The sequence below is a fragment of the Coptis chinensis genome, chromosome 6 (genome assembly GCF_015680905.1).
Source record: "Coptis chinensis isolate HL-2020 chromosome 6, ASM1568090v1, whole genome shotgun sequence".
Classification (NCBI taxonomy): Eukaryota; Viridiplantae; Streptophyta; class Magnoliopsida; order Ranunculales; family Ranunculaceae; genus Coptis; species Coptis chinensis.
This window is the reverse complement of record NC_141461.1, coordinates 22,263,821-22,272,951: the sequence shown is the minus strand read 5'-3', so window position 1 is coordinate 22,272,951 and position 9,131 is coordinate 22,263,821. Positions and strand designations below refer to the sequence as shown.

General features: G+C 33.4%; 1 long non-coding RNA gene across 8 annotated transcripts; it reads right to left on the bottom strand.

Annotated features, from left to right (window-relative positions):
- Nucleotides 1-3,282: 3,282 nt before the first annotated feature.
- On the bottom strand, nucleotides 3,283-6,642 carry LOC147492114 (uncharacterized). 8 transcript variants are annotated; one of them, XR_015200042.1, is made up of 6 exons: nucleotides 6,354-6,638; nucleotides 6,144-6,193; nucleotides 5,860-5,901; nucleotides 4,363-4,572; nucleotides 4,160-4,251; nucleotides 3,283-3,622 (listed from the first exon to the last, which is right to left on the bottom strand). It is a non-coding gene; the product is annotated as an uncharacterized LOC147492114 (long non-coding RNA). The 8 variants fall into 8 exon arrangements; XR_015200041.1 differs by having other exon boundaries at nucleotides 4,160-4,274; nucleotides 6,354-6,634; XR_015200047.1 differs by having other exon boundaries at nucleotides 4,160-4,572; nucleotides 5,860-5,893; nucleotides 6,354-6,642.
- Nucleotides 6,643-9,131: the final 2,489 nt, after the last annotated feature.

The following is a 9,131-nucleotide window of genomic DNA, read 5'->3' as shown; positions in this document are numbered from 1 at the left end:
TTATTCTTTGAGATAAGTTCAATCTAGTTGTATATAGTTTTCGAATTTCTATTAATCCTTTTTAAGGTTAGTTTCATACATTTGCATCCCGCTTTCGATTTCTAGTTAAGTATTTTTTTAGGTTAGTTCGATGCAATTACATCCCATTTTCGATTTCCCATTAATTATTCCTTAAGGCTAGTTCAATATATTTACATCCAGTTTGCAATTTCTAGTTAATTATTCTTTGAGGCTAGTTCGATGCATTTGCATCTAGTTTCCAATTTCCCATTAATTATTCTTTGAGGTTAGTTCGATACATTTGTATCCAATTTTCGATTCCCGTAAGTTATTCTTTGAGGTTAAGTATCTTATTTCCCATTAATTATTTTTTGAGATTAGTTCAATGCATTTGCATCCAGTTTTTTATTTCCTGTTAATTATTCTTTGAGATTAGTTCAATGTATTTGCATCTAGTTTCTGATTTCCAGTTAATTATTTTTTGAAGTTAGTTCATTGCATGTGCATCCAGTTTCCGAGTTCCAATTAATTATCCAATGTGTACATACCAACTTCATTGATCCTTTTGTAGTGTCATTGCAATCATGGCATCAAAAAAAAAAATTATAGAAATGTTATTGCAATCACAGATTATAGAAATTATAGAAAATTATTGGAATCACAGATTATTTGGGCTTAGGATAGATTAATTTTATTCCTTTTATTTTGGGTCTCATATAGAAATCTGGGCTTAAGACCAGGTTTTAACATTTTAACCACTTTTTTTACATTGTACATAGATTATTGTCCATAGATAGTAATGTTTACATGTTTAGTTTAGTTTCTTGTCAGCGTGTTTAACTCGTAAAATTGTGAAATGCATTGTTGTTGTCTATTTCTTGTTTAATTTTACCTTGTTGCCGTTCGGCAAGATCGGCAAAGTTAAGGTAGCTGTTAATCCTAATAAGTCAAACAACCCACCAGTCGTTACACTTGAAACCAAACTCATGGTAAGTATTCCCTGATATAAAAATGAGAACTTCGTTTGGCATTGCAAAACACTATTTATGTTTCACGAATGGAGCAATTATGTGATAAAGCAGAAAATGTGGATAACAGTTACACAACCGAACTGGAGAAACCAAAGAACCGTCCACATCAAAAATTTAGTGAAAGCCATATATTTTATTAAAGCAATATATGGTGACGCACACAATTTCAATGAAAGAGTAACAATATCACTCTTCTTATTAAAAATATGAAAAATATTGTTTGCAAGAATAATAGCACATCACTATTGACATAATTGAGCCTAGTCTACTTCATTGCATGTACAAATCATTCCATTTCTTGCCTTAAGATTCTTTAGAGGTAACAATCTGCTCCCATGTGCGACTTCAATGAAGGTTTCTTCGTGCCGAGTGAGTTTAAGCTTTCTATGATAGCTAAAGCATGTTCCAGTCCTTCTGCCAAAAATCAAGTTCCATCCATGTTCATCTATTATTCCTGCTTATTCCTACCAACAATTTTCATTGCTAACCCCAATGGCGACATGCCCATTTATCAAGATCTTGTGACTGACGGAACAACGGGTTCCTCATGACCTTCCTATTCACTTTGTACTGGCCATATTATCCTTCTCTACAATCTAGCACAAACTTTCTTGATCGACTCAATTGCCGATTGTTCAGCCTTCAATTCAGAATGTAGATCTGCCAAGTTATTTTTCGACCTTTCTAATGTATCTTCCAGTTAATAGGCAGTCCTAATAGAAAATTGAGTTGGTGTCTGTTAGTTTAAAACAAAACAAATGTTCACCTGCCTGTACAAAGGCATCAATTGAAAATTAACACAAATGGAAGAAGAATAAAATATAGCATGATCTAGTGAAGCATCTTATTCAGACAAAGAAAGTTATGTGCAACATAATTCCCCGAGAATTAGGGCTAATAAAAGTAAAAACAAAGTCAACAATCAGGTTCTCATTCACGCTACTAAAAATGAAAAATGTAAGGTAATTTTTTTAGTAAGAATCTCGGCAATTAATAATCTAAATAGTTGTACTTAAAATCATTTTGACAGTCTTAAGTTAAATCCCTGTGATGTATAAGCTTGCAGAAAGATTAGCCTTAGTCAATCCATTACTAAACAAACTTCCAAATCCATTCCATTTATGCCTAACTTGCAAACGTGCTAAACAAACTCATCCAAATCCCTCACTCAATGCCAAGCATACTTTTTGTTTCGTTTGAAGAAAGTATTTATCTGTTAGATGAGTGGGTCCTCATCCACATAGTAATTCCGTTCGAGAAGGTAGAAATCACTGGTGCTCTAATTAATGTCTGTAATTAATTATAATTGACTTTTGAAGATGAAAGAAATGATCACTGTGGTGAAATTGAGTTTTTAATGGCCTCTAGATACTGCTTAATAAAGTTGTTCATACGTTTTGTTTTTTTTTTGTTCTCATTGGTGGCAAAAATGATCACTGGTGCTCTAATAAGTATAGGAGAGGAAGATGTATGTAGTAACGGCTGTACTAATTAATGGTTTCTTGAATAATCCAATTAAATATTTGGTTAAAAAATAGGAAAGGTAGTAATGGGAGTGGCCAAGCATTGGATGCAATACCTGTTTTATGCCCTTTGATAATGTTTTAATGCGCTATCTCACAAATTGTGTTTTGGACCCTTTAACACAACCGTTACATTTAACAAATTAATCCCAATAGTTAAGAATTATTTTCTAGTTTTATTCCAATTTAAATTGACATTTTTACATATTAATGTGATTTAAAAGACTACTCAAAGATGATGTTTCAATACGACTCAGAGCATACATGCGATGAGACGTCTCTAATTTGGTTATATAAATGATTAATTTTTGTTTGACAGTACAAATCATATATATTTGTTTGACAGTACAAACCATACACTCTGTAGACTCATGGAGGATAGCAAGAGAACGTCCTTCAAAAATAAGATATTGCATCTGCTCTCTTCGATACTTTTGATATGTGGCCACGCCAAAAATTATAGGTGACGTCTAAACTTTGGCCTTCGACACTCCAAATACACAAATGAAAGGTGTGGGCAAGTGAATTTCAAAGTAGTGTTCCTTCAAAAGCAGCACCACACATGTCACATACTCACATGTAACAAAGTACCTTCGAAGCTGTCGTAGCCCATTATCACTTTATTCACATCTACACTTCTACTTTCCGCTACTCGAAAGTTAAAACTAAGTACCTACATGAATAAATTGACGTGCAATGCTCTGTAGGGCTATACAAACATACAAAACTAATAGATAAAAAGAATTTGACTATAACAACGCAGTCTGAAAGTGAACATCAGCAGCCACCGTAATGGTTTCTTGCTATATGGCACATAGAAAACTACAGAATAAAAAAACCAACACAACAGATTTTAAGCACAGAATAAAATTGGGACATTGATTTACACCAAATCACCCTTTCCAGCTCGTGTTCAAAACTCGGGATTATACCAAACTCAGTAGACCACCAAATATTGTGTCTTGTTGAAGCACCTTAATTGAGTTCCAAATATATGCACCATGTACCTTAATAGTCATGAGGCATCATTAAATCTTCCATTGAAGGTACTTGAAGTCTCACCATCATCTGTGTAGAAGCGCATCATGCATAAAATAGAAGTAGATCATAAATTGTGGCGTAACAATAGTTCTAGATCTCCACTTGACACACCTAAAGTCAGCGTAACAATAGTTCTATGGGTCTTCTCGCCAAATAAGACATTTGCCAGTACCTTTGACCACCGGACACGCCTTATGTACTCAAAGGCACGCCCACCCAAGGCTAAAACCCTAAAGACATTTTAGGAGCATTTAATAATCTTGTACACGCCTTTGGCATGCACACTAAGGCATCACCCTAAGCACAATATAATGATACTTGTTATTGAGGCAACAATAACCTAAAATCCTATATAAATGCATGAATACTGGTGTTTACCTAAATAATCGATCTCAAATAGAGAGCATCTGCTACATCATAATCAAGTCTAATCATATACAATTTCAAGGATCCTAATATAGTATTTTATAAGTACGATGGTCTACTACTCTTTACAAATTAATGATTGAATTCTAACAGCAAGCTGCAAGTACTATAAGAAAACATAAATCAATAAAAACTTACAAATGTGAACTCTGTGATAACATGAATGAGCCGCATTGAACCACCTTGCATTGAACCACATGAGTGTTCCCTTGGGTTAAGGACTTCATAGACTGCTCCCAGAATGTTGCATGAGCTGTTGCAATGGTGAAGACAATTTACAATTGTATCCACAGTCCTCTCCACATGAATAACTTAATAGACAAAAGCTCAAGTTTTTGCACCTCAACAAATTGTATGTCCAATTAATTTGATCACTGTCAAGAAGCTGCCATCCAATTTCTGCTTTCCATGGCGCAACGAGGGTGTTATGGGAATCTTTTGGAAATTGCTGATCCATATAGGAGCTCGAACTGCTTCTTAACTTTACCATCATTGTAGAAAGACGAATTTTGAATTTTCCAAGCACTGATATAACTGAAAGAATATGGTGCCTAAGGAAATGAAAATAGATGCATCATCATTGATACAAATGTAACTTAGGAAGCAACATAGTTTATATGAGACCATAGGCATAAATATGTTAGACAACGAACCTTAAAGCTTATATCATGAACATAGTCTATCATGTGAAAAGTTTTACATGAGACAATTCTATGAGTAAGATTGGCGTTTGCTTTTTCCACTGAAATGGATATAATCATTTTCAGCTTTCAAAATCAATCCTCTCACAAAGCTTTCAACGACATTGACCACATATTATGTGCTACTACTTTTCATGTAATATGTATTCCACATTAAAATATTACTCATTTGGCAAGTTAAATTGTCAAGACCAAAAGAGAAACTCAGAGCCAAGTTAGATTGGACGCATAATAAAAGTTGCTGGCAAATGGATTAAAAGAATAAATGCTAGCAAAATTTTGAAGCGACATCACCATTATATACACATTGGCAATATAAAATAGATATTAGAGTATAGAAGAACAATTTTCTAAATTTGAACTGATGTACACCAACGTGAATGACACCAATTCTATAAAGAAGGAAGAGATGAAATGAAGACTATGAGAAGTACAATTTTCTAAATAATAGTCAGAATTCTGACCGCTCCTCTTGTTCCCTGAATTTGGTAGAATTTTCTCCCCTTTTTTCAACCCCATCGATTAAAATGGAAGCACAAAGAGAAAAGATAAAGAGAGTTATGGAATTTATAGAGCAATCATGAAATGGGCCCACATACAACACGGTTGACACAAACCCAAATTATAGAACAAATAAAACACTTTACTAGTGAAGCCATAATGCGAGTATTGGAAGAAGATTGTGAATCTAATTTTACATAAACTGATCTAATTAATTGACCTCCCCTACTCACCTTCATTTCAAGTATGTCATATAAACATAGGCGCAAGAGTTTGTATAAATCCCTTATATTAATTAGGTATTTTCATCTATTTCCATATCATAAATGGATTCACAGATAAGATTCACCCAAGGCTAACTATAAGACCCAAAAAAAAAAAAAAAAAAAAAAAAAAAAAAAAAAACCTAGCAAGTGAAATTGGCATTGTTTTTTGGTACCACGATACAAAAAAATTGCAAAGTTTCTTTAGCATCTTTGAAACCATGATTAATTAAATTTAGCTAATTTGGTATTTGTAAACGTAGAAAGGTCAACAAAAGAAGTCGTTGCAACGTATTCATCAACAAATGAATAAGAAATTAAGAATAAATATTCCATAACTTGAAGAGTATAAAAAACAGGGAAAAAGACAAACCTGTGAAATAGAGTAGCTCATCAAGCACCTATGCCTATGAAACTAAGAAGAAAAAATTCAAATAGAGGAAATGTAATAGGAGATAGGAGACGGAGGAATTTTTGCTAAAATATTGGGCATATAACTTTATTAAACAAATTTGTAGAAACAAATAATAGTCATACAATGCAAGTAGAATCCCTGGCTTTTTAGGCCATTAACGATAACCATAAGACTTAAAGTGCGCGCCCAAATGGTTAAATTGCATGCTAACAAAAATTTAAGTGAAAATAAAAATAACTTACATGTGTGGATTCACTGGATTGGTGATGCCAGAGTTGCCAACCAGAAAGGCCTAAGAAGAGAAGGCAAATTGAGAGAGAAAAAGTAATAACAATTTATAGAAATGGAGAAAACACAAAAACAGGGAGGAGGTGAAGATGCTCATTATTCTCAATGATCTTTAATGGAGGAGTCATAATGCTCACAAAAATTAAATGAAGGAGAAGAATTACCACCAAGAGTCATACTTGAAGGAGATGGTGTTGTTATGATTATTATTGGAGAAGAGTGTTGATCGATAAAATGAAGAGAATTTTGAGAAAATCCTCTTTAAGACGTTGAGACGTTTTTTTTTGTTTTAAGGTGAGAACCGTTGGGTTGGTTTAGAAGGCCTAAATTTCTGCATTACAACCTTTAAAAGCCTATTAAAAACAAATTAAATATGGCCACAGAAGCGTTTTTTAATAATTTAATGCATTCCTCAAATTTCTCAACTTAAATTTGTTTTGTGTATGGCATTTCTTCTCAAACTCAAGAGTTTCTAATATTCATTGTGTCATTTATCACACCCCTTAAATTCAAGTGAAACCCCTCGAGTCATTAAGTGTGTTAATAAATGGTCAATTTAATTTACAAATTTAATTCCTTCAAAACGATCCCAACTGCACATCTGCTCCCATCTAACTCAGATCCCCACGAAATCCCCACCACCCTTTGTCTATCCATTTTGTTTTGTTATAATAGACTAGGTATTACCCGTGCCTACAACATGGTTGGTTATGAGTTAGTTATTATGTTGCGCATGCCCGTGTTATACACCTATCTAAGTATTTAAAATGGGTGGCCTATGTGGGAATTTTTACACATTTTCTTTTACCGTGCTGCTACACATTGATGGCAATTAACTAATGGATAACACTTGTTAATTAATGACTAATGATTAATGTCAATTGTTATTATTTTACATGAAATTAGAATTTACCTTGAGAATATAAACTGACAGAAAACTTACAAATTGAATAGGATAGCCCGTTAGACTCAATTCCAATTCGTAAAATTCAAAGAATCTTTTTCCATGCAACACAATATCAATACCATGCTTCAACAAATAAACTATTCTTTGAGTGCAACAAATAAGCTATTCTTTGAGTAAATTCACACATAACAAATCCAACACCATTATGATTACTTCACCCTCTTTTCTCCAATATAAGAAGAAAAAACTCAATTAGTGTCGTAAGCATCTAGCGCTTCAATCCTTATTTATTTTACTGTAGACAAATCTCAATTAGGATCCGAATTGTTGGCTTAGAAGCTTGGATTAAACCTATCTAATGGATTGGATCAACCATTTGCAAGTAACACTACATAATTCTTGTACATCAAATGAAGAAAACCATGGCACACATGTAATTCCTTTGCATTGAACAAATCATGATGCCTAAGCCTGCAATTTCAAACACTGAAATTGAACTTGAATGAGTCTAGAGATAATATAAAATTAATAATACAGAATTAGTCATCTCTTATCAAACAAAATGGTGTAAAGAGAGAACTACAAAGATCAGAGCTTTTGAACTTCTAAGATTCGAATTAACTATCCTATATGCAAAATGTGAGGTAAACAATTGATACAGTATAAATAACAAAAGATCACAAACCAATGTTGTACATAGCACACACACACTACAATGTACATATAAGTTGCCTACAATCTGATTCTAGTAGACTTTAATTGTCATACCTCGGATATACATACCATTATTTTTGTCCTAACTAAATTGAGACCTGTTAATAGTCCATTAGATTTCCGTACAACAAATATTCTCAAACTTGCAAGCAATTACTAAATATTATTTTGATCCATTCCAAGTGGTAAAATTGGAAACTTTAAATAATATATCTTAGAAAATTTCAAGGTAGTAAGAATGAGTTGTCAAATACTACTTGGCAAGTCCCAACTTCAAGGTTGCAGACAGGATACTCATTTACGCACCAATTATTGTGATCAGTGCAGCAGGTAGCACTTTCAAATCCGCATCATCCCCATACAATGCAGTATCTATTATATAATATATACATACAAATAATAGCAAGCGCTACCCTAAGGGTAGGAGTACGTAGTAACTGAGTCACGGAGAGGAGTGGGGTGTGGTGTCAAAGGAGTGGGAGGAGAAGGATATTGTTTGGGTTGGTTTTGGTCTTTCCTTGTGGGGTACAAAACCATGCAATCCTGCACTTTCAAGTACTATTTCCACTGCCAGCTACATTATGTACACTCTAAACGGATATATCCATTTTCCCTCTATAATTGGTTTCCCATGAATACTTACAACATAAATTAGCACACACCATTATCGATATATGCACCATAACTAACAACAATGATGCCATCAGACCAGCCTATGTACGTCAAATTGTAGCCAAAATATATTAAATGTTTCCCTGTCTTAAACCGAAAAAAATGAAAAAAAGGAAAACCTAGCTCATTGACGAAAAAATGAACATTAACAGTTGCATATTTGGGCAAATATATTTCTTATTGGAACCGATTATAAATCTTGAAACGACAAAATCAAACAACTCCAATGTCACACGATTAAGCTAATTACCCCAATCAAGGTCATTTACCATTAAGAAGATCAAAAGGTTATCTGAGCACTTGATGCCCCGAGAGCTGCCCAAAAAAAAATAATAATAACAATACGATATATATACCCATGTTTTCTCCTAGCTTTTCTACCCAAATGGGGCATCTCACTTTGGCCATGCTTTTCGCCTTGTCCTACTTAAGCTCAATTATCATAACATCAAGGCCAAAGCGTAAGAAAATCAACAATACATTATGAACATGATACTTCATCAATGAACAATCATTAACCTAATTACCTAATAATTGAATAATTAGAAAAATTGAAGTAAAAAGAAAAGAGATGCATACTCACAATAAGATAAAATTAATGAATAAAGGTTTATGCTTCACTAAGGTCACATACCACCACCTAAAAAAT